This window comes from Nannospalax galili, unplaced genomic scaffold (genome assembly GCF_000622305.1).
Source record: "Nannospalax galili isolate Female #2095 unplaced genomic scaffold, S.galili_v1.0 scaffold528, whole genome shotgun sequence".
NCBI lineage: Eukaryota > Metazoa > Chordata > Mammalia > Rodentia > Spalacidae > Nannospalax > Nannospalax galili.
Genome location: NW_008359681.1, coordinates 2,331,645 through 2,358,320, shown reverse-complemented (window position 1 = coordinate 2,358,320; position 26,676 = coordinate 2,331,645). Strand labels below are relative to the sequence as shown.

General features: G+C 43.2%; 1 protein-coding gene across 9 annotated transcripts in view; it reads left to right on the top strand.

Moving 5' to 3' along the window:
* The first annotated feature begins 1,199 nt into the window (after window positions 1-1,199).
* Mbnl2 (muscleblind like splicing regulator 2) overlaps window positions 1,200-26,676 on the top strand; it is a 172,822-nt gene continuing 147,345 nt past the window's right edge. For 6 of the 9 annotated variants that reach the window (XM_008823601.2, XM_008823602.2, XM_008823600.2 and 3 more), the window contains exon 1: window positions 5,604-5,835. The gene's annotated coding sequence lies outside the window, so the exon portion shown is untranslated. Of the gene's footprint in view, window positions 1,467-5,603; window positions 5,836-26,676 lie in introns of those variants that run through there. The other 3 variants (XM_029558905.1, XM_008823595.3, XM_008823599.3) reach the window with 3 other exon arrangements.

The following is a 26,676-nucleotide window of genomic DNA, read 5'->3' as shown; positions in this document are numbered from 1 at the left end:
TATATATTATATATTACTTATTAGATCCATCCCCACTATGACATTCCTACCAATACTTTGTATTCTCACTAGTGCCATTTATCATTCTACTACTTAGTGCCTATTGTTATATAACTGCATGTTCTCAGTATGAGGGATAAACCAGTGACAAGTAAAACGTGGTCACTTCTCTCACAGAGAGTAGAGAAGTGCATAATACAAATGTACTCAATAGAAGGAGAACGGATTCAGCAAAAAATTACGAAAATAATTGTAGCTAGAGATAAGGTGAAAACAAAATATCTCTGGTATAGTCAAGCGAGGAATGGAGTTTAGGGGTCAAGCGATCACAAGCAGGTACCACTCTGTCCAGCAATCATCTTGACCTCCATCCTACGCATGCTTTCTCAACCACTCTCCCTCTTACTCGACATGGATATACTGATCTAGAATTAATCACCATGGACAGCTTCTATTGGACACATCAAGTGTCTTTTAGTTCTTTTGGCCCCTCCTTATTTTGGACACAATTGATAATCTTTTTTTCTCTCCAGTGCTGGGAATGGAACTTTATGTGTGTTAGGTAAGTACTCTACTACCAAGCTACATTCTCAGGCTTTTTCTTTTACATAAACTCTTGCTATATAGCCCAGGATGGCCTTGAGCTCTCCATGTAGCCCAAGGTGGGCTTGAACTCATAATTTCCTACGTCTGTCTTCAGTGTACTGAGATTACAGGCATGTGCACTGATGCTCTGAAATTATTTTGATGTTTTAGGTTTGGTTTCCTAACCACTCTCATTTTGACTTAACATTATAATATCATTAAAGATTAAGTTTTTTCCGCATCAGTTCAGTTTCTTTATATACTTTCAAGAAATTTATGTTGACTCACATAAAAGAGGGAAGAAGGAAAGTGGCAGAAAGGGAGAAAAGGAAAAGAAGGAAAACCCAACTTGGCTTTGTAACGCATTGCATGAGTCAGTTTTTCTCTTCAACATACATTGTGTTCAATCGTCTCCTCCCATGTGCCAAGCACACAAAGATTAGATGCATAAGAGGACTTGGTGACTTCTAATTCTAACAAGCTGACAGGGAAGACAGGCCTGAAGTAAATAATTAACCAAATTAATGTGTAACCATACTCTGTAGTAAGAGCGACACAGTGAGCAGCATATGTAAAATCTTGCTGTTTGAAGAGTCATCTGTGGACAGGCAGCATCGGTCTCACCTGGGAGCTTGTTAGAAAAGCAGAATCTCAGTATCCACCCAGGAACTCCTGAGATTGGATCTGCATTTTAACAAGATCCCTCGGGGATTTGCATGCACAGTAGAATTTGAAAGGCACTGCTCTGGAGTTCTCAGGGCTATGAGAGAAAACAAGTGAGCCTAAATTCATCCTGGGGGTCATGGAAGGGTTCCCAGCAAAGATGGCCTCTGACTAGGCTGGGGAGGCATGCAGAAGCCCCATGGCAACCTTGAAGGCTGGTAAGGAACTTTCATCTTTTTTCTAACAGCAACTCAAAGATTTATATATAGTTTTATTTTTGTGTGTGTGTGTGCATGTATGATATGTGTGTGTGTATGCGTGTGTGTGTGTGTACAGGCATGTACAGGCTCTAGCATACATGTGGAGGTCTGGGGACAACTTATCTGAGACGGGGTCTGTTGCTGTTTGCTGCTGTGTACACCAGGTGTACTGGCCAGCTGGCTCACCAGCTTCCAGGAATTCTGTCTTCTCCATCTTGCTCTGGGATTGCAGATGCACGCTACACAATTTGCTTTATTTGGGTTCTTGGGATCTGAAATCAGGTTCTCACGTTTTCATGGCAAGTACATTACCTACTGAGCCTTTCCCCTGACTCCCGAATTCAAAGATAATTAAGCACGTATCGTCTGCTTGGGCTACCATAACAAAATCCCATAGACTATACAATAGGAGTCTATTTTCTTACAGTTCTGAAGGTGGAGATCTGAACGGGGGTCCAGTACAGTCTGCATCTGGTGAGGATGCTCTCCCTGACTTGCAGAGAACAATCTTCTCACTGTGCTCTCCCAAGATGGAAAGACACCTTTCTCTGGTGTCTCTTCTTACAAGAACAGGAACCCCATTATGGAGGTCCCACCTCTATCACCTCACCTAAGCTTAGTTACCTCCAAGGGCCCTTCTCCAAATCTCATCACCTTGGGGTTAGGACTTCAGCACCTGAATTTGTGGGGAGGTATGCACAATTTAGTACCTAGTAAAAGTTTTAAGCAAGAAGTATAAACAGTTTGCTGGGTTGAGGGGGCCTCAGTTGGGGAATTGCCTCCATAGGACTGGCCTGTGGTCATGTCTGTGGGGCATTTTCTTGATTGTTGAGTGATGTGGGAGGGCCCAGCCCACTGTCAGTGGTACCCCCCCACCCCCACCCCACCCCCTGGGCAGGTGGGCCAGTGTTGCATAAGAAAGCAGGCTGAGCAAGGGCCAGGGAGCAAGCCAGTAAGCAGTGTTCCTGCATGGCCTGTGCTCCAGCTCCTGCCTCCAGGTTCCTGCCCTGAGTTCCTACCTTGGGCTCATTGATGAACTGTGACCCAGGAGATGTAAGACAAAATAAACCCTTTCCTCCACAAATTGGTACTGGTCAGTGTTTTGTCATACCAACGAAGAAACAAACTAGAACAAATAGTAAGATTTCTTTAAAAACAAAAACAAAAACCTTATTCTAGGGGCTGGAGGGATAGCTCAGCAGTTGAGAGCACTGGCTGCTCTTATAGATCACCTGGGTTCAGTTCCCAGTACCCACATAGTAGCTAACAACCATCCATAACTCCAGTTTCAGGGGAGCCACACCTTCTAACCTCTGTCTGCACTGCATGCACATAGTATGCTTACATACATTCAGGCAAAAAGATTTAAAGGGGGTCAAGAATATATTCATAACCAGGGCTAGTGGCACAGGCCTGTAACTACAGCTACTTTGAGGCTGAGAGTAGAAGACCACAAATTCAAGGCCTAGGCCTACAGAGTGAGTTCAAGACCACGGTGGGCAACTCAGTGGAACCCTTTCTCAAAAAAAAAAGTTAAAAAAGAATAAAAGGACTGATTACATGCTCAGTGATAGTGTTTTCCTAATATATACAAGGCCCTATTTGTGTAGAAGACCCTAGGTTCAGCCCTCCAGTATGACAAAGTGGGGGTAGAGGGGAGGAGAAGAGAGGAGAGAGAGGAGGAAGGACAAGATGGGACACTCAGGAGATAAGCTAAGACACTGTTATTTCAATAAAGTAAAAGGCATTGATTACCAGGACAAAGGTCTACTGGCAGATAAAAAGTAAAGTGAAAAGTTCTAAATATTCAGGTGTTAGACTTGACAGACTTTGATAATGGCTTTCAAATGATGATTGGGGAGTCAGAAAATATTGCCAGATTTTTGACTTGTACAAATGAATCGGTACAATATCATTTCTTATGATAAAAATCATGAAATCAGGAAGTTTGTGCACAGTCTCTTGTGAAATGCAATGAACAACGCAGAAATAACTGTGGGGACAGCTATCATTTAGTGCGCCTTTATCACACCAGCCTCTGTATAGATGTTTTGTGCACATTATCTTAATTAATGTAGGACACAAACCTTGCCTTCTTAAAATGGCAAGATCGACTCAGGCAAGCTGGCTCCACAAGGCTACATTGTTAAGGGCTTAAAATAGTCTGCTACGATGAACAGTTCAGACGCCCTTTTGAACATCAGAGGATGGCATGGCAGAAGAAAGGACATTTGAACAGGGGTCTATAGGCTGGGTAAGAAAGGCGTGAGCATTCAGGTAGAGAGAAAGGAAGTTCATTTAGGAAAACAATGGAGGAAAAGTTGACTACAAAGACAGAGGCCACATTTTGCAGGATCTACAAAGTCTGTAATTTGGATTTTATAGAGGGAAGGATTTGGGTATTAAAGTAACATGTCTTTACATGACTTAGGAAAAACCTGTCTGGCAACAGGGAAGACCAGAGTTGAGGAGGCTTGAGTCCCTGAAGCCATCATTAGCTTTTCTATCATGCAGGGAACAGGTCAGAGTTCTGGCCTAGCTTGGAGGAAAAATCTACAAGACTTCATTTCTTTGTGTGAGAATAGGGGTCAGAGGTGGCTAAAATTCCAGGAATCAGATTAGGAGAATAAAGCTTTCAATGTCAGAGAGAGATGGGGAAGAGAATTCTAATACTGGGATTACCCAGGTATATATAGTATAAATATATTGATATTGCCAAAGAACTTTCCACCTGTTTGACCAGAGCTAATTTGTTTCCAGAAAACAAAGTATACTGGATCAAAGCTTACAGATGATGATGTTGGGTGGACATGAAAATAACTATTAAATATTAAAATCACGGGAATAAAGCATGATAGTGTATTGATGAAATCCACAAATCTCATGAAATGCTGGGTTTTTCAGATGCATTCGACAAAATATTAAAAAAAAAAGCCATTGCGTTTCACCCTGCTGCTTCATTTTGGATACTTTAAGCAGTTGCTTATATAAAAAAAATATAGTTGGGTTCAATCATTTACATGAAGGCTTTTACAATCTTTTACATACAGGCTTTGTTCCTGCCTGGAGCTAGTCACAGAACCATCATACTTAATTTTTAAAATTCAAAATGTTGTGTTTAGTGGAAGGAAAATGTGGTGTGCTTATTGTGTTTTCTAAATGCCATATGTTTTTGTTTTCAAAGCACGAAGAAATGCTGTTGACTGGGGGGGGGGGGGGGGGGGATATAACCCTTCCAGTTCTCTTTCCCTGCTTTATCTTTGGGGAACTCCAAGCGCCTCCTGGATCATCTTTTGTAGAGTGGGATCTAAGGGTGCCCCTTGGATCACAGGCCAGGTGTATTCAGCAATAAACACCTTCCGGTAATCACTGCTGCATTAATGAGAACGTGGGCCAATGCATGAACATTTATCAAATGGCATCTAAGGCACACGTAAGCCTCCCGTCGGTGCCAACCAGAGTATGAAAGCTCAAAGTATAGATACTAATTTTGTTGTTCATCATTCCTTAATGGAAGTCCCCAGTGCTCTGAAAACTTAGATGAAAGATGTATGGACGCCAATTAATCACTGCAAGAGCAGACGCTCTACAGCAAAGCTGTGTGTGCATGCCAGCAAGCATGTTTTGATTCTGAGTAAGCACTTGCACTTAGTACATTTTCCCTCAGTCATGGAAATTGTATGTAAATGTTTTGTAAGATATTATTTTCCATGTCAAGCACTGAACTGCCATATATATGTGCTTTGACAAATGATCTAAGGACTTCAGTTTCGGGTACAGACTGGATTTCTTGGACATCTTAGGAGTTTCGTGATTTCCCAAGTGAAAGTCCGAGCTCTGGACTGGCTGTCTTGAAGCATGTTTTCCTGAACTACCCCTCTCTGTGCTCTGCCAATTATGAGCCACTTCGTCTTGGTGCTCTGACTGCTTTCTTCGGAGAGGGAAATTCCTCTTTCATCAGTATGGACGCACTGTTTTCAGACCCTGCCAGCACTGTGTTGCTGTGTCAGTCATCCTATGAGGGCTAGTTTCTGACGAGGAGGGCTGACGAGCTGGCCCGGGATTGGCTGGCCGCTGCTGGGCGGGGCTTGTGGGAAGGAAGGGCTGCAGCTCACAGCAACAGAGTTTAGACTGTCTTTGCTTCATCATCTGAAGGTAAAATTTTCCAGCTACGGCAGGCGGCTCTCAGAGTACAATAAATAGGGAAGGAGAACTATTTGCATGGAACCCTCTTCCTCATGATGCGGTGGAGAAGCCGCGGCCACTCGGTCCTTCCAGATGTTCTTGGGGTTACTGTACAAGAGAAGGACCAGCAGAGCTAAACAAGGTAGGAGACACCCCCCTCCTTTTTTTTTGAATGTTTAAAGAGTTTGCTGCAGTATGCTGCATTCCGTGTGTGTGCCCAGAGAAGCCAGGGAGACCGGATTCCACACTTTCGAATGGAATACTTACAGGAAACCCTGGAGTTTTACGTAACATTTTGATTTGAGAAAAAGAAATGGCAAAGCTGGAATCTACGCCGCCCGTTTGGGGTGAGGCATAAAGCCGATGGCTTTTTTTTTTTTTTTTTTTTTTTAATTTAAAGAATGGATCCATTTATTATCATTTTTTTAAGCGTTTGAAAGATCTTGACTCTTGTTTTCTTGTAATAGACAAGGTTCTTACTGCTGTGGTGAGCCTCGGAATAAAGTTTACATGGATCCTTTTCTTTGAAAAACACACTTGCAATTAAGGATTTAAAAAAAAAAAATCCATGGTAAATAATCATAGGTTGAAGGTTTGGGACCAAAATTATGTCTATTTATTGGAAACTAGAGACCACCCTGTGTTCCAATGCTACAGCTTTTATTGGATTTCAAAAGCACATTTTTAACCACCAAGGCAGAGGGTAGCTTTCTGGCAAGTTTTAGATACTGTAGTTGAATGTTTACATTTCTTTTCCTGGCATGTCTGTGTCTTTGTTTCCAGCTTAAAAGTGGAGCCATTATATTCAAAAGTAAAGCTGGGTTAATAATGCTTACTGCAATTATCTGATCTGTATGCATTTTTAATGAGAACACACAGCCAGCAGAATAATTTAATGAGAGCAGGCTAGCTTTTAAAGCAGTGCTCTCTCTCTCTGCCCAGCCAGATAACTTTCTAGCCGAGAAAGAGCGGTGAGAAAGGATGGAGATTTATTTTTAACGCACTTGGCCCAGGAGAAGGAAGGGATCTATGTGTTTTTCTGCCCTTTTCCGTTTTAAATTTCTGCCAGGCATGAGGAAACTGTGCTTTTTTTGTTAGGCCTCAGAAGCATGTGTTTACAATAAATGTGTAACATTTTTAGAATAGTTAGCAAGCACTGAAGCGAAGGGGGAAAGAAAAAAAACTTGCCTAACCACCACCCCCATGAATGTTTTTCCAAAAAGCATCACTGCCCCTTTAAAAGACAAAGATTAAGTGGGAAAATATTAATTAGGGGATATGTGTATTTGAGTGACAACAGGCAAAAGAATTAAGTCAGAGGACCTCTTTACAATCTACCTAAGTGGAAGTTTCTTCCTCTTTCTTGCTGGGTTTGGAGGGATAGCAGTATTCATTAAAATAAGGGCAATGCCACGTAGATTCTTCTAGACCCACTGTTTTTACTTTCAAGGAGAAGTGCAGGACACTAGCCCAGAACTTCTGACGTCATCCTCCAACTATTTCTGCTGTGTGTTCTTTTATTCAGCTTGTGGAGAGGAATATTTCTCTATGTCCAGGCCAGGAACATTGGAGCTCCCAGTTGGCAGGACTTGAGTTATGTCTTCACATTTAAACCTACAGCCTATCCCCCCTTTATAAATAGGGCATCTTCTCCCACCCGCAGATCCACACAGGTTTTCTGTCGAGTTCTGGCTCGAGTTCTGGCTCGGCTGGTGAAAAGCGGTGGGGAACCCTGGGGGGAGCCCAATTCCTTCAGCTTTTCTGCTTTCTTTCTGGCCTACCTTCTCAAAGGTGCAGATCAGTAAGACCACCTGTGTGGACCATCCCAGGGGCTGCATTCCTAGCTCCCCTGAAGCCATTATCTAGGGTCCAGGTTATGCCACCAAGTTCAAGGTTGCTATGATGGGCACAGCTGCTTTTATAGATAAAGCACAGTGTTCTAGGGCAGATGGTTCAAAGGAAGTAAAATACAATAGTGCCTGCTGTTCATCCGTGTCACAGGTGGCACTTTTGTGACACCCTTGATTGTATGGAACATTGGAAAGGTTGGTATTTACTGAGGCGCTTTTAAGAAAGAATTTGAGACTAGAACACATTGGAGTTCACAGGAGTTCCCACTGCCAGTTGGTTCCCCTTTCCCACAATTTAAGTAGCCTTGAACAAGTACCTACCTCAATTTCTCTCTCTTAATAGAACTTGTTATACTTTCTCTTATTCTCCTATTATTAATGAATTTTAGGAGTGCTTGACCTTGTACAAATAAAGTTCCAGGTCTCTTGGCACAACATGAGGTACAAAGAGGGAAACCTCAGTACTGAGAAATTGTTGGCAATGTCTTAGGGTGTTAAGATATATAATCCCAAGTATAAAGCTCCGTCTGTAAATTTCATGTGCATTTTATGAGGATATGTATCCTTAGGAAATCCCAGGAAATCAGAGCCTGCCTTTAGCTTGCATTTTCTCCATCGATCTGGTCTGATATTCTGGACTCTGTGCAAGCCAGCCTGCTTTAGAGGTAGGCCTTGTAGCGCTGTAGTGTGCTCAAAGCGTTCAGTGCTATTTTTACTTTGACTTCTGTATGAAATTCATGAAAGTCGAGTGACTACCAGAGAAAACCAGAGGAAAGGAGAAAAATATGCTCGTGAAATATACTGGTCATGTCGCTTTACTGCTTAACAGCCTGCCTTCACCCTGCTGGTTGTTTTAATTTGCTGTTGCTATGGTGAAAACAAATCAATATCACATGGCTCCTAGCCAGTCCTGCGCTTGGGGAGTGCCATAGAAATCCAGGAGTAGGTGCTACAGGTTCCAAGCCAGAATTGGGAGATGAGGATTTGGATACTGAGAATTCCTTCTAGTAGAAAGAGTAGGGTCAGTCTTGGATGCATTTTCTCTTCTCTTCTTCCTACATTTTCTTACCAATAAGTAAATGTAGGAAGAAAGGCAGATTGATTTGTTTACATTTTCCAAAATAACAAAACAGTAGTAGTGCAGAAGTAGGTTGGGGGATATTGCAAGCTGGGAAGGATTCTGGTTTAGGAAGAGAGGGTGTGAGGACAAGTCATGGTGGTTGTTGAAAACATAGTTTGGGGGCCTTTAGCACCTCCATGGAGAGCTATCCCTCAGAGCTGATTGGGTTATTAACAGCTATTGCTGGTACACCAGGTGAGAGACTTGGCCAGGCAAAAGCAAATACACTGTGGAGGTGAGGGCTGTTATAGAAAGGGAAGGGGCAGGAGCCTCCAAGTCATGAGGAAGCTGCAGGACAAAGTCAATCCAGGTGAGCAAGAAGAGAACAATTCTCCCTTTTCACAAAAGCTGCAGAGGCCCAGCTAGGGAAGAGGAGAAGAGACTTAAAAAAAAAAAAAAAGAAAAAAAAAAGAAGTAAAAGGTCATGAGCCCAAGCGTCCTTTCTGGAAAGGTCCACTGACGTGAATGGACACAGGTACCTACTGCCTTGGGGAGCAAGGAACTTGGTGTTCCATGCTTTGAAACAATGAAGCAGGCAGCTTTAGCTGGGCTTTGTAAATCAGTTAAAGTACTTTTTTGTTTTCCTCCAGTTTTTCTACTCAACTCAATCTTTGTTTTTCTTCTTGAAAATGTGCACAACGTGTTCCTTGCCTCAAGGGCAGTAGTCTTAGTGAGGAGTCAGGAGTCAAAGGTGATAACTAGCTGTGTTTGCAGCAGGCCTCAGCCTCTAACTGCTGGGCTTTGTTTGTGAATACTAGGCTCCACCCAGCTATTGAGAGTGAAAACAGGTGTGAAAGGTAAGGCCCTAACCCCCCCCCCCCCCAGCCTGAGCTCTAGGCTGGTGAACAGTTTTCAGCCATTTCAATATGACAAAGTGTCTTGGTAATAAAAGTGGACCTGACAATGTACCTTAGTGTTTTAACAAAGAATGCATTGTCTAAGGTCTTTTCCTTCAGCTAGTCCATCAATTAGTCAGCAAATGTTTGTTAAACACCCTTTGGGCAGACTCTTACCATTTGGTTAGAACACCAAGTTACTTTACCTGCTTTTGTGTGTGCGTGCAGACCCATAAGGCATAAAATCCTAAATTTCAAAGAGTTTAGAACATCATTATTGACTAATATTAATTTAACATCATTAATCCCTGGGTATTGATTTTAGGCCAGAGATGGTTCTGGTGTTTAGGGGCAGAATAAAAGGAGAGATGTTTAAGTTTTAGATATCTGTATCATGTACTTTCTTCACCTCTATTTTATTTCTTAGCAGAAGTGTTAACTAATATACGGAGATTTGGGATGAGAAATAGGTTATATGAGAATGCTTGGAATATTCAAAATAAATGACTAGAGAAAACAGCCAGTCTCAACAGCTAGAGCTTCAGCCCTGAAGTGGCAAGGGACCTCATGGCATGTCATTTATAAAACTTTAAATGCCAGCCAGTGAACAAAAGGAAATCTTAGACCCTCTCCCACTTCTGAGCTGCTGCTCGCCCCCAACAGCCCATGATGTAATTATGAGGAAACCTGATGCCTGCCTCTGGAGGATTAGACTTCCCCACATAATTTTGTAAGAGTACAGTTTTTTTGTTTGCTTTGTTTTAGTTGATTTTCCCCTTTAAAAGCTAAGTTGGGTTTTGGTGGTGGTTTTAGGGACTCCTCCTACCCCCAGCATCCATTATCTGGACACAGACAAGCTGTGGGGCTACAGGACTCAGGGGCAGAGCTGACAGGACAGAACTGAAGATATAGCCACACATTTTAAAGTATTATCTTCAGCCCTGGCTCTCAGTTGACAGAGGAGCAGGGCCAAGGTTATGAAGCAGCTGCAGCAAGCTGGTCGTTGAAGAGCTGTGGAGTGTGTATCACCTATGAGGAGAGAAAAGAGGAGAGAGCGCAGGATCCAGGAAGTGCTGCAGGTCTCTGTCCTGTGCAGCCTGCCAAGCACAAGCGCCTGGAAAGCAGATCTTTACAAACAAGATAAGAAAACTGAAGCAGAACTTGTCTTTAGAAAGATAATTAGCAGATGTGGGGCTCTTTCCACTTAACGGGGGCTTTCAGGGGCATTATCTCCATTAACAGCGCTAACAGGGAGTTTCAAAGTGGGAGCCTAGAATTAAGGCACTGGGGCTAAAACGCCAGGAGATGAGTTATAACTGAATTTAAAAACTTTTAGTCATTGAAAGGCTGGGGATGTAGCTCAGTTGGTAGACTGCTTTCCTAACGCGCTTAAAGCTCTGGATCAACTCCTCGCACCACATAGAACCAGGCTGGTGGTACAGGTTGTACAGGCCTGTTGCCCTAGCACTCAAGAGCTGCAGGCAGGAGGATCAGAAGTTCAAGGTCATGCATAATGAGTTCTAGGCTAGTCTGGGCTACATGAAAGCTTAACTTATATATAGTTGTTGATTTTTTTTATTGTTTTTTTTTTTTTTTTTTTTTTTTTTTTTTTTGTGGTTGGCTAACTTGAATTTTGAAAGCACAGGAAAAATCTTATAAATGTTTCAGGTATGTGATATTGTCACCATAAGTGTTTTCTTAGCATGTCATTTAGACTTTGGGACTCAAGGTAGCATAAAACCAAATGTAAAGTCCTTAAAAGAGGTCAGTTTCTCAGCTCAAATTGCTTGGGAGGGCTTGCTGGCAAAGCCAGTGCTGGCCCTATACCTCAACATGGACACATAGTAGTGAGGTGTTTCTAGAATATACAATTTATTAATGGTTGTAAATGGCCAAAGTCAACAAAGACACCAACATTCACAGCCTTCCTTCCATTTCCCTCAAGAGCATCTTGCTGAGTCTTTTAAGCCTGTAACAAGATGGGGGAAAATGACTATTTTAGGAGTATGATAGGCAAAGTGCTTTGTAAAACACATGTCTTGTGTAACTTGAACTTTGGGAGATCATGAAAGCTCCACAAGATCCACATGTTGTTAAAAGAAGAAAAACTCCAAAAGCCCCAGTAATGTACTATGTATGATCGCACTGCTAAAACTTGACCTAACCACCATGTAAACTCGAGCCTCAAAGATTCGTAAGTCCTATAGGTAGCCAGTATTAGAGTTCTTCAGCTGAACAAATGAAATAGGAGAGAGAAAAATAAATTGCTTGTAGAAAGAACTAAAAGCTCAAGGTTGAACTGAGAGATTATTTTAGAACTTTCAGGTGTACTTTAAATAGTTCTATTAAATACTGAGCGTAATAGTTATGATAATATATTACATGTATATTTTATGCTTATTATCTCCTCTAATGATCAGAACCCCCACTCCCTGTTTAACAAATTAACTGGATTTCAGTGAGGTCAAGCAATGTGCTAAAAGTCTTAGTAGTCCCAAAGTAGAAAAGATAGTCCTCAAACATGTGGGAATTTATTCATATAATATTTAATGAGATAAATGATTACATTGTGGTGTAATTTGAAGTTTTTCTTGTAATGCATGTTGCAGAGTTGAGCAGAGCCCAACCCTAGCAATTTGGAGAAGACAGTGATGTTTTTAATTAATGGATTGAATTATCTTAAAGAAAATCTATAAATTCCTGCCATCCTAAATGTAAGCTTCAATTAATCAAGCTAAAAGTATTAGTGAAGCATATATTATGTAAATGATATAGTGCCTATAGCTTTAATGTTTTGAGAATTCAGGAGAGGAGAGCACTGTTGGGCTGGAGTCATGGAGAGGACTTCATGGAGGAAGGGCTGCCTCCTTTGGCACCATATGGATATATTTTGTCTACATCAGCATTTCTAATATGAGGAATTCTATACCCCAGGGCAAGGGTAAGATTATTTACTAGGTAAGGAAAGACTTGAAATTACATCTTTGGTTTATTTGGCTTATCCTTTTAAAATGTCAATTTTTACATATGTTCAAGAATGTGTAAGACATATTAGTATTTTTATACAAGAATATCATTTGTAAAAAGATAACTATTCTTACTGTGTTTGTTTCTGCTAGAAGTATTTCTGTGATAAGAATCTATGACTGAAAATGTGGACAGAGCTGAGACATGACTCAGCAGTTAAGAGCACTTCCTGCTCTTGCTGAGGACCCAGGTTTGGGTCCTAGCACTCAAATGACAGCTCACAAGTGTTTGTAACTCCAGTTCCAGGGGATCTCATGCCCTTTTCTGGCCTCTGTGGACAATGTACACATGTGGTACACTTACCTACATGCGGGCAAATACACATACACAAAATAAAAATTAATAAAAGTTTTATAAAAAATATGTACAACTCAAGGCTCAACATCTCAGAAAAGAGCAACAGTGATATTTGTTAAGGGCCTGTGAAGAAACTTGACTTTAGACAACAAGGGGTCAGTGTTGGGAAGCAATGAGGAAATAAGGCTGTGTGTAGAGCTGAAGAGCGACGCAGCAGTTTAATTTCATTATTTGTAATACATATCTAATGATTCCTAAGGATTCAGTTGGGACTTGCCAGATAGGGTTAGAGGTTAGACTCTTTGTAATGAGTGATGCCACTGGCTAGAAGACTTTTGCAACATTCTAGACCTCTAATAGGAAAGAGATAGAGAATGGAGGAGAAAGGGCAGATCCAAAAGGCATCAGGAAGAAAAAAAGAACAGAAGTTGGCAAGAACATAGAAAAGCCAAACTTGGATTGCAGTTTCTATCAGAAGAGATACTGATGGCACCATGACTGAAAGGCAGGAAGAGAGAAACCAAGGGACCAGCCAATGGGAATATGATAGGAGGGGGAAGGGAGATGAGAGTTGTGAGTTTGGGATATGGTACGTTTAGCCAATGATGGGATATCTAAATGGAGCTATCTCAGAGATATTTGCCCAAGCCGAGATGGAGAACAGTCTAGACCCCAGACTGGCAGTCTAAGCCTGAGACACAGCTGTTATGAAGCCATAGTTGATGTCATGAATGCTCACTAACACACGGAAGGAAGGAACACAAAGGGAGACAGGCAGATGACCAAGGGTGAGCCTTGGGAAAGGCAGTCAATATCCTAGAAAAGCTGTGAGCTAGGAACAAATAAGGAAACTAACAATGCACCAGGGAGGAAAAACAGGTTTTTGCGTACATAAATAAAACTACTGAGGACTGCAGCCCAGTCGCCATGATTCCACAGGCATCCTTACTTACTTTTCGTGTTGCTGGGACAAAATACGCAACAAAAGCAGCTTAAGGGTTTATGTTGGCTCACAGTTCAGGGGTGCAATCCATCATAGCAGGGAAGTCATGGTAGCAGAAACTTGAGGCAGTTGGTGGCATTACATCCACAGTGAAGAAGCAAAGAGCTGACTTTTAAGCTCCTCTTTTTCCTTTTTATTCACTCAGACCTCAGTTCATGGAATAGCAACGTCTACATTTAGGGTGAGTCTTCTTATCTGAATTAACCCAATCTAGAAACCTCCTCACAGACTTGCCCAAAGGTTTGTTTCCATGGTAATTCTAAATCCCATCCAGTTGACAATCAAAATTAATGATCACAGCCTCCTACACATATTGTATCCTCTCTAGCATGAGTCTCTGCCAGTGGTCCCCTTGGAGGCAAACACTGGCTCATAGTCATGTTTAGAACTGCAGAATAGTGGGTGTATAAGGGAACATTCATAGCTGTATCTTTCATATATATAGGTGAATTTAAAAAATAGATTTTCAGAATAGAACATTTAAAAACAAAAATTATCAAGACTTCTACATCTGCCTTTGAGATATGTATTTTGGGGATGTCATTTGTTAGGATATTAATTCCAGAGAGATTGGAAGTGTTGCCAGATCCTGGTCATCTTCTTCTCCAAGGCCCTGGTTTCATTTTTCTGGATCAATCAGATCTCTCTTGAACCAAGCCATAAGGACTAAAAGGTACCTGGTGGTTGGTAAATGGTTGTGTCCCTCCTGCCAGATACCCCCAAAGACTAAACCAGAGCAGCACTGCTCCAATTTCTATGTACCTGCAAGTCACCTGAGGATCTTATTAAGAATGTAGATTCCCATTCAGTAGGTTTGGGGTAGGGATGAAGATGAAGATACAGGTACTCATCTGGGAGACTCTGAAACACCAAGGTAGCTTTGCAGAAGCATAAGGAACACCACCAGATAGGTGTGAGATGACTCCTCTGAGCCAGTGTCGGCATAGAGGCCAGCACCTTTGTCCTTAGCCCAGGCAGCCCCTCTGGGGCTGAGACTCCTGTGGAGGTCAAATTGATGTGTCACCTACCAGCCATGTACCAGCACAGCTAGGACTGGACCAGTGAAGATGGGGACTACAGCAGTGACACAGCTCTGTGACTACACGCAGCCCATCTGTAAATGTCTCCCATGCCAAAGATGGCTGTGGTGCCTGTGGACACAGACACAAATTCCCCCAAGAAATTTGGTTACCACCTCCAGGGAAAGCTGATGTGTTTATTATGTATCTGCTTTAGAGATGTCAGAGATAAGTCTGAGATTTCCTGCTTTTCTCGATGATGGGTGGATCTACAGCCCAAAAGTCTAGTGTGCCCACCTCAGACCTCACACCCTCTCTGAATGGGTTCTGGGAACTCATTCCTTTCCTTAAGATACAGAAAATGGCTTTATCTCCTCATTCCATCCAAAGACTATGAGAAGTATAGAGGATGTGTTTTGTGCCATCAGTGTGACATGGGGTGGAAGCTGCTACATTTAACTTCACATTCTATAAATGAAGACATCAATAGAATAGATACCGAAAAGTCCAGGCCTAAGTAGAGACAGCTTGCTGTAGGTCTCATATCTTGTATGCACATCTGTCCTCTCTCCTCTGGGATGCTTCCTCTTTCTGTGCCCCCCCCCCCCATATAGTTCTCTGTTTCCTGAGACCAGGAGTGTCACTGAACTGACTTATATAAAGTCTTCCTTGCCTGAAGCCCATTCAGTTCACACACAGATGGCTGGGGGTGTAGGTAGAGTATGCTGTTTTTAATTGACCCATAACATTTTAGGAATGAAACACAGCAAATGTTTATTGAGTTTATTAAGTGCTTACTATATAGCAAACCTTCTATTGGGAGATCAATGTCCATCAATTCCATTAAAATGTTTTAAGAACACAAAGCTTAGGGAGACAGTGACTTGCCAAGGTTACTTCCTAATCAGGAGCAGAACAAGGGTGAGACCCACTTCAGTAGGATCCAAATCCATCCAGACCTCAGTCAACAGTGCCCTCTTGCAAAAAAGGGGATTGCAAAAAAAGGGGGATTTGCTTAGGATAACTTCCATGGTGCAAGTGCTCTCTGAACAGTTGGGCAAAAGAGAGCCGAGCCCTTGTGGGCAATCTGTGCAGATAGGATTTCGTTTTTAGCCATTTTGACCCCATTTTTAGTGGGGTCACTTCTCACAAACGGACTGGGTACAGCATCAGATGGGCAGGAAGTGATATTCATTATTTGCTGAGAATTAGCTGGCCTTTTTGTTACTTTTCATTGTGTGTGTGTGTGTCTCCTATTATCTGAAGCAATTCTTGAAAATGCCTTTGTGTGCACAGTTGTGGTGTTGGGTACTAGGGATGGAACCCAGGGCCTCTCCCATGTTAGGCAAGTCCACTGAACTATATCCTCTGCCCTTTTTCTGTTTTCTATGTTGAGACAGGGACTCATTAAAATGCTCAGTCTGTCTTTGAACTCACTTTGTAGCCCAAACAGGCCTTGAATTCTTCCTGTCTCAGTCTCCCAAATCACTAGGATTATAGGCCTTTGGTACCAGGCCTGGCTCAGAACACTTTTCATCCTCAACTTCCCATTGTTTCCTGCTGGACAAGACTCATCCAAGGGCATCTCTGCTCCTCTGTAGTTGCTCAGGAATCAGTTGCCTGCTCTTCCAGTTCCTGTCAGCCCATGGTCTCCTTTCTCCTGATCCTACGATCACTCCAGTCTGTTCCTAGCATTTCTACCAAGTGGCCTCTATAGATGCCAAACTCCCGGGTTCTCTTAATGCCTGACTCTTGGGTAGGAGGCAGGATGCATTCCCCGCTTAGGAAACCCATTACCAGAGCCCTGGTGTATCAACTTCCTGGCAGCCACCACAAAGACCATCCCCTCAGGAAACAAAACCAGCCCTATCTCTCAAGTCTCCCTGTTTCTTTTCTTTAAAGTTCCCTGGTGCAACTAGGCTGCAATTAAGGGGCAGGATCAAAGGGACCCGCTGCCTCTGGGGCTGCTGGGGCCAGCAGACAGCTTTCTTCTTTTTAACTGTTTACTTCCCACGGCTACAGCCCCTGCCATGTTGCTCTGGGCACTCAGGTACCAGGATGGGGTGAGGGGGTTGTTATGAGAAGACGGATTACAATGGGAGAGGCACTTTACACACTACACAGGTGAAAATCAGAGGGGAGTTCTGAGTGGAAAGGTGCCTGGTGCAGGTCCGCTGCATGTGCTGCTCTAGTGAGCAGACCAGCACAACCCCAGGATGCACATGGCATTTCATTAGAAAATATTCATTGCGCTGAAGTGAAGTGTGGCTCCTAGAACCTTCAGTCCTTACCCTCTTTCAGGTGACTCCAAGCAGGCCAAATGTCCTTACAGCAAGCCAGTCCTTCATACACTAGAGGCTGTCAGCTGCTGACAGGGTCAATACTGCAACTCCTTTTTTTTAGGATAGAATATTTCCATTTACACAATCTAGGACACACCAAAACTTTAGCAGCTTTGGTCCACTATTGACCCTATGGAATACAGAACCAGCAAGACTAGAGAAAGGGTGAACGTCATTTTCCTTCACGTCTGCTCAGGTCTGAGCACAGTGAGAAAAGCACATGGATCGCCCAAAATTGCATTACTTTAAAATCATCATCTTCAAACCCAACGATAGGCTGCTGTTACCTCTCGAAATGCCTGCTAGGATGCTGGACATAGGCTTATAAAATTTCCCATGAAAATAAGAGGTGGACAGGTGAACAGACAGAGATTTAGACAATTATACACAGAGAGAGAGAGAGAGAGAGAGAGAGAGAGAGAGAGAGAGAGAACTGGAATACCACACTAAGTTGGTTTTCAAAGATAAAGTGAAGATTTGGGGTTGCCTTTAGCGTTGATGTTTTCATTTCTTTCCTCCCTCCACCCACGTGGTGAGCCTTTCTGCAGAAGTGCCCAGTCCTGAGCTGTGGCCCTTGTCCTCAGCTGCTCAGCGACCCAATGCACCATCAGTAGGTGCCAAGGTCACTGACAGAACTAATTAATCCCAGCTCCAGTCTGCAGTAGCCGAGCTAACCTGTCCTCCTTCCTGCAGAGGGAGGAACCAGGAAGGATTTTTTTCCCTCATGTCGGTCCAGGCCCACTCAGAATGCCCAGAACAAACAAAGGAGGGGGAGGGAGAGGAGAGTGCTCAGCTGGCTCCCTGCTCTGGACCAGGTGTTAATGTGGAGAAAGCCAGGACCTGCTGTAAGCCTCTGAGACTTGCTCTGAGCCTTAGGCCTCACTAGGAAAATCCTCTGGTTGATGTTTAACCTAAAGATCACCAGGCCTCTATTCTATCACACTCTGGCTTCTTTCTTCCTCTTCCTCCCCCCTCCTTCTCTCCAGTTCTCCCTTTCTTCTCCTCTCTCTCTCTCTCCCCCTCTCACTCTTCCTCTTCTTCCCTCCCTCTCCTTCATGTCTCCCTCCCCCTTTCTTCCTTTCCCACTCTCCCCTCTTCACTCCTCCTCCTCCTCCTCCTCCTCCTCCTCCTCCTCTCCTAATCCCTCTGTCTCCCTCCCTCCCTCCCCCTCCCTTTTTTCCTTTCCCTCACTCTCCCCTCTCTCTTTTCTCCTCCTCCTCCTCCCTCTCCCTACTGTTGATTTTTATCAATGTCAAACAAACCCTGCCCACACTCTGCCAAACTGAAATTTTGTTTTTCAACGAAAACTGTCAGTTTTCTAGCTGACCATGAAAGAGAGTGAAACCCCTCTACCTCAGGCTGAAATTTATATTATGTAACCCAGACCAGATTAAATAATTGATCAGAAAAAGTGAACTGAGGGGATGATGATTTATGGACACTGGCATCCTTGAGCTGCATGTGCAGACCTAGAGGACATTGCCGTTTAACTCTGGTCGATGCCTGGTGCTCCTCTCCTTAGCCAGATCTGTGTCAGGTCTTGAGTTAATGGTTCTGTGGCTGTGGAGTTGAGTTTAGTGTTCTCATCTGTGGTTCCCATTTTGATGAATTAGAGGGCAAGAAAAAACAACATGGCCTGCATGCTTTGACAGGTCAACAGAGTGCAGTCTTGCTGAGGACATTAGTGGACTGCAGCCAGTGGCCCTTTGGTCCCTTACTCCCTAGGCCCCGAAGCTGTTGGGATAAGGATGGAGACATCAGCACAAAAGTGAGGTTACTGTTACAGTTGGCAGAACCCAGAAAACCCTGGAGTTAGGTCTGTGACACTCCATTTTCTTCACTGGTTAAGAACAGAAAAAATAAAGCCATATGCTCGATACAATAGCAGGTTCCTAGGGAACATGTTGCTCTTGACTAATCCGTATTCACCTCTCCACACACTTGCAGTCATGGGGGCACAATCTGTGCTGTCCTGGGCTGAGGAAAGCAGGGAAGGTCCACAGCATCCTTCCTCAAAATGGCATGCCGCTGGACTCCTTCCAGCCTCTGCTAGGGAAGTGGAGCCAGGAAGGCGTTGACTGACTTATTTCCCTCCTGCATGCATTCTTTCTTCCCCTCACATTTACAGGACTGAAAATTAGAAACACTTTTCTCCTACACACAAAATTACTCCCTCACACACACTTTTTCCCCTCCTGCTTTGAAATAGCAATTGCTGCCAGAACAGGCTTCTTGAAGGAGAATACAGCTCTTCTGGTGGAATGACTAGAGCCTCGCTAAAAATCATATCCCGCCAAGGCAACCCCAGGAGCATGGTTACCCTTGAGGATGGGTCAGGACTGAAGGAACCCCAGGGTGCTCCCTGGGACCTACCCATGTCTGATTTCTTAACCTGAATACCAGTTACGCGAACATGTTTACTTTGTGAATATCCGGAGGGCTGGACACTTAGGGTTTGTGGTCTTTTGTGTCTTTAATAAAAGATTTAAAAATTGTAGCTAGCTTCTGTGCACTGGCTGTTATAAAATAAAGAGGAGGTTCATGCAGAGGGCTCCCGACCTGTCTACTCCCACTCTTCACCTGCTTCATCTGTCTCTCCTTAAGCTCTGGGCTTCAGGAGGTCGCTCTTGAAGATGCACAGAACATCAGTGATGCTTCTTGAAACCAGAACTGTAAAGGGTTACACCACCCATCATGGCATTCTACCCCAGGCCCAGGATCCATTAATGCAATGTTAATGCTTCAAACTTGAAAAGAAAGAAAATCTTCAGTGATGATAAAAATGATAATAATAGTGATGATAACGGTCATTTTATCATCTTATACAGAACATCTTTATCCTCCATTTAAAAAATATTTTATTTATTATTTTTATTTTATGTGTACATGTGTATTGCCTGCAAATGTGTAAGAGCACCCGTGTAGTGCAATACCTGCAGAGATCAGAAGAAGAATCAGGTCCCCTGGACTGGAGTTATGGATGGTTGTTACCACCGTGTGGGTGCTGGGAACTGAATCCCAGTCCTCTGCAAGAACAACCAGTGCTCTTAACCACTGAGACATCTCTCCAGCCCCCATTTTTGTTTTAAGAAGATACATGAAAATTTTGTTTCTAGGATTTTTTTCCTCTAGCTGGAAATTAAGACTAGTAGAAAGAAGAAAGAACAAAATGACTAACCTCATATCACAATGTCCTTTAGTCTTTGCTATGTGGTCCTCAGTTCCCATTATTCCATGTAGGAGAAGGGACTACAGATCTCAAAAAATAGAACTGGCAAGATGGCTGGGTCAGTAAGTGGACCTGAGCTTGATTCTCAAAACCCGTGTAAAAATTAGCCAGGGATGGTGGTGTGTGCTTATATCCCGAGGCATGCAAATCTCTGGGGCTAACAGCCTCCTTGTTCCAGGTCAAGGAGAGATCCTGTCTCAATAAATAAATGTATAGTGCCTGAGGTTGCCCTCTTGTACTTGCACGTGCACCTGCTCACACACACAAACACAAACATATGAAGGTATACACATATGAACATGTGCACACAAACACATGCATGCACAAACATACAAATAAAAAATAAAGTAGTTTAGGGCAACAAGAATCTTGAGCTCACAGGTCCTCAACACAGATTCCAGTCCTGCTAGATGACAGTTACCAAATCAGTTGGGACTTTGTTGCTTCTTTGCATAAATCTGGATGATCAGGCTGGGAAGATGGCTCAGTGGGTAACGTGCTTGCTGTTCAAGCATGAGGACTTGATTCCTATCTCCAGAACACATGTAAAACTAGTGCAATCGTACTCATCTGTAATCTCAGCACTCCTATGGCAAGATGGGAGGCAGTCAGGAGAGTCCCCAGAAGTTAACAGGCCAGATAGCCTGGCATGTGGCAGTGAACAGCAAAGTACATGTCAAACAAGGTGGAAACTGAGGACTGACAGACACTCCAGGTTGTCCTCTGACCTCCACACACATGCTGTGGCATGCCTGCACATGGGCACACACATGCATGCACACACACGTACACAAAAATGTGTGCAAGGTTTTTCAAAATCAGAGTGATCATGCCCACCTCTCTGGGACTGTGTATGGATGTGTTGAGACAGTCCTGGAAGTGTCTTGTCCTCAGTGAGGGCTCCATTGGTTTGTGGCTGAATTGATGACACTGACAATTTAACCTTGACCTACAATACCATTGCATTCTGCTTCATAATGTGCTTGTTGGCTATAAAAAGCTTTGCAGAAAGTGCCATATGAAAGGTATCGGAAGGAAAGTATTTCTTATGTCATTCCATTTCTTTTCATTCATGACATTTATCTAGTTTGAGAGGGAAGAGGAGTAGATTTTTCTTGTCTGGGCAAAGCAGGGAGGGCTTCCTGGAGGAGGCAGCAAATGCCATGGCTTTGGAAGAGCAGTCAGATGCCAATGCATGCACTCAGGAAGCACCCAGGTAGGCCTCTCTGAACCATAGGCTACAGGCCAGGGAGTACTTGGCATTGTCTGTGTTATGGGTGACCCTAAATACCACAGCATGGGTTTCAGACTTCATTCAGAATGCAACAGTCACCATGTATGTCTAAACAGATGAGAGAGAAATGGGCAGGAAGTGATTCATTGATTCAGAGCAAGTTACAAAGAGCACGAGCAGGATTTATGGAGATCAACAGAAAGAGCAAGGCAGAGAGGGCCTGGAGACACGAATTTTGAGGTCCAGCAGTGCCAGTGATGGGGATGGCAGGAGCATGCAGGAGGAGGAGAGGGTTAGAGGTGATCTGGGGGTATAGGCTTCGTGGAAAGCAGAGATGGGTGGATTTGGTATTCATCCATTCAAGGCTAATATTTGAGATCATGAAAGTGTTTGCTGAGGAAAGAAGTAACCTAGAAAAGGTTGATGGCACATCCTCAGGGAACACATATTTAAGGGGGTGTGCTAGGCCCTTCCATGGGTGCAAAAATTCAAGGCAGATGACATTTCCAAAAGGACATCTTGGAACAGGTGTGTGGGCCTCATGACTGCTCTCAGTGCCTTGGGTTCTGTGCCAAAGGATTATGTTATATCTACCTTGTTCTAGATTAAGGTTCCACATAACCATGGGGTCGTGAGAAATAATGCCAGATTATAAAGTTCAAATAAGATGAGAACTAGGTATGTGACCACGACATGTGGAAGCTAATAAGACACTCCTGGTCTTTGGGAACACTTTCGGAGGAAGATGGGATGGGACACTGAATGACGAGGTACTAGGAGAGTGGAATGAAAAACGGTTGAAAACTGTACTGTTTAGAACACGCCAAAGTAGTGCCGTGGGAGGGAGCAGAAGTAGGGTTAAGACATGGTTAGTTGAGTTTGTGGGAAAGGTGTGCTGGGCTGACAGAGGGCACCTGGTACACCTTTGAGCTTGAGACAGCTGCAGTGGATGGACGCGCTGATGTCAGTGAAGGAATGGTTTGAGAAAAGTTGTAGGAATAGGTTTGATGCTTCTGTGATGGGAAAGGTAAAAAACATCTGACAAATGTGATGGAAGATAGTAAATCTAGATCTAAATGCTTCTCCAGGAAGCTTCCAGGGCTTTTCTGGAAATGAGTTCTGCTCGTTCAGAATAACTGTATTGGGGAGAGGCCAGTAGACTGCGCCAATCCCCATTACTAATTAAAGAAGAGTGTTGTATTGTTTACAGGCTTAGCTACAACACAGCAACCGTTGCCGTTTTCTAAAGTGCTATACAATGCTATTTGCTGTACTTTTGTTATCTTATTATTTTTCCGTGGGTTTCAGCAAAGGAAAATTCCTGAGCCCAGTTCTGGTTCCTTAATTACCATAATCTACCATGTTCCATGTCGCATGTAGACTGTGTTAAGTGTCTGCTGTAGCAATCTTCATGTATGATACACATAAGCCAATGTCTGGTAAGTAGTACATGCCAACTAGATGTTTGTGGGATATGATGGGATAAATGAAGAGTTTTATTATTGAGACAGGCATTTCTTCAGATGAGGATTAGCTGTGAGTCATTCCCACACAAATTCATATTCATCATCCACCCGACAGAGCCAGACTTTTCCATTGCGCTGTAAGTTGGACGTATTTGTGTCCTGGGAATGTACACATGTCTATGAAGTTGTTTTATAGTACTGAGGAGAGGCCAGCTCAGCCCCAGTCTCTTCAACCATGGATCTTTATTTGATTTAAGCTTCACAAAAGAGTGTTGGCTCATGAAGGCAATGGGCAGAGAGAGACTAGAGCTAAAATACAGAACTGGGAGTTGTCGAGAGTGTCCTAAGTTTAAAAAAAAAAAGAGTTCTAGTTACTTAATTGCTGTAGGACCGATACTTTGGGTTATGTTCAGCTGCACAAAATGTATGGCACATCTTACAAAATGGGTTGGCCTATTTCTTCACCCTTGAGGGACTACTTGGAAACTAAATACAGGACAGGAACGCCCATGGTCAAGGCCAGCATGAGATCTGAAGCAATGGGACAGGGTCGTGCCTCTGCACTGCTAGGCCCACTTTGCCCAGTTGCAACTACAGGAGAAGAGAAACGTGCTTTCTTGCCATCCTCATTTCAAAAACCCTTAGCATTGCCCCAGAAAATTGGTTTTGTTAGCTCCTAAACTCTTGGGAAGCTTGGTAAAAAAGCAGATTTCTTGGCCTCTGCCCCAAGATTCTGACTTGGGACATCTGGGGTGGGGCCCAGAAATCTACATTTATTGGGAGAACCCACAGTGATTTGGACACAAATTATTCACAGATCTCCTGGCACACAGGCATAGTGTCCATTTAAATTCTACACTCAAATTCTGGCTTTGTTGCACAACTTTGGGCAAATTTGGACTTCTATTTGAACTTTGGTTTTTTCTTTGTTCAAGTGGGGATAATATATCTATTCTTGGTGAGGATTGGGATTAAATGAGATCACCTGTGTAAAGAAAGTGGTTTCTATAATGCACAGATTAAACAGTAAATGCATAATAATTAAGGTGTTATTTTCTGGGGTTAGTGTAAAATTATTGGAGAGTAACCTACAATCCCTATGCTACAGGCACTCTAAGCAGTTCCAGAAAGATCAGGGATTTCAACATAAGGATTTCTGCAAATTCATCAACTCTTGTTATCCCTCACAAAGGCCTTATTGTTCTTTTAGCAAAATGCAGAAGGCCTTACATTCTGCAGAAGAATTTTATTCTAGGCTTTGGAGAATGTTTACATTTGGTAGAAATGGTGAGACCAACATGTTATTTCAGCCTAAAGGGAACATCATATTTCTAGAATGATGGAAATGCAATTGCCTTTGAAAACAGGAGTGCCTATATTTGGAGTTTCTCATAGTGCATGTGTGAAAATGGAGCACTTGAACGTGCTCCATAGTAGGCCATGCCTTGAGCTGTTTGGCACAGATAAAATTGAGTCTGTCCCCACTAAGCCTGTTTTTAGATTGTTCAAGCAGATGGTAACTGGACCATATTATGACCCAGCTCCTGAATTTAAACTTTTGAAAATGAATGAATGAATGAATGAATGAACGAATGAATGAGCAAGGGAATTTCCTCTGGGGCTAAGAAACACTCCTGTGACATCTGTCAGTGCATCCTGGTCCTCTGGTCCCCAAGGAAGGTCGCTGTCATTGTTACCCAGAGAAGGAATAAGCAAGGATGCTTCCAGGTGCTTCCTGGAACCAGAACCTCCCAACCCCCTTCCTGGATGTGGTGACCCAGTTGCTTGTGTTGAAGACTCATTGTCACATGTTCTTTTTTTTTCCCCCACTGAGAACCCATCAACAGTAGAGAGACTTTCACAAGTTAGGTGTCTGCTGGAGCTCTAGGTCATATGATTTGGGTCATTCAAAACCAAAGAGGGAGCAAGTGTGTTCTGGAGTGTATTTGATCAGCACACAGAAAGAAACTGGAACAGGAGAGTGAAAACAAGGCAGAAGCGGAGGAAGTGGAGGAGCCGGAGAAAATGCAAGCTTGTTGTATCCTGGGGCCATAAGCCTAAGGGTCAGCTTTTACTTGGAAAAGGTTTTCAAATGTTTTCCCCAATCAAAATATATCTTCAAATCCATGGTGAATCATCTTCAAAAAACTTGGGCCCTACGTTCAGAGAATATTGGTTAAAATCTCATACCTTGTTGCTATGGAAAGGAAGCAAAACAAAAATGATTAGCAGCCAGCTATCAAACTTAGAAGACAGAGAGAGAAATACAGATTGCTCAGCCCCCACATTTATGTATACACACACACACACACACACACACACACACACAACTCACATACAAATGCACACACACACACACACACACACACACACACACACACACACACATACGGATGCACACTGAAGCCAATAGAGAAACTCAACACTATTTGTATATGGCCTGGATGTTTCTTGTAAAATAGAAAAGAGATGAGGCCAAGCCAAATTAGGCAAGTCGGGTGTGATTGCAATTGGAGTGGCCTTGCATTGAGTTGAGAAGGATGCCTGGATTAGATACATCAAATGAGAGTAGAATGTGTCCTATATCAAAGGAAACTGCTGGAACAAAAGCCAATAGGAGGAAATGGTGTCTTATTGTGTACACACATGGAGTTCCTTGGAAAGGAAATTGCCTGATTCAGAACACTTCCTCTGCCTTCCAAAGCTGCCAGGAAAGACTGGGCCTATACCCACAACACGGAGGTGTCTCCCTCAACCTGGGCTTAGCTGCAAGGAAATGGCTAGGATTTTAGCAAATACAACCACATTCCTAGACTTCCAGAAACTTCACTTGTAGAATATGTTTGGGAACGCCAAAGACAATTACTAATATATTTCCCTGTATTTTAGACTGTTTAGATCTAAAAAGAGAGCAGGTACTGGCTTGACTATCTTACTTTCTTTATAATCCAAGCATACCTATTCCCTAGGGTCCCTCAGCCCTTCCTTGTATGTGATGTCATGCAGGGCACCTCTCTGCAGGGGTCTTGATTCTTTGGTGACAGTCAAACCAACAGTTCAACAGTTACTTGGTCCTGTGATTGGCTCAGGGAGGTTTCACTTCCTGGTCTCTCAGCTAGACAACAGCATCAACACTTTTTTATCTGCCATCACCTATAGAAATACCTTCCTCATAGTGAGCGTTTGATTTTGTGGGGCACAGTGTGGTGCCTGGCTACAGAGACTAGATATTCTCTATCTCCAAAGACTTCAGGGTCTAGCAGAGGCAGAGGATTGTACATTCTAGTTAACATAATAAATGGAATTCCCTGGGTCCCTGGAGCCCCTTGGGTAGGGGATGGAGACACTTAATAGTCTTAAAAGAGCATGGATTGAGCAGGACTTATTATTTTTTTCTCCCCTATGTTGCTTGATTGACAGTTTGAGTACAGTTAAGCTCGGATCTGTGGGGATGCTACTATAACTGGCATGCATGGTGGAGTCATTTTCCACTGACATCATCCTCTGAAAGTGGTTCTTGGGAGAGGGAAAATGAAAGCACACGAAGAAGGCAGAATGCA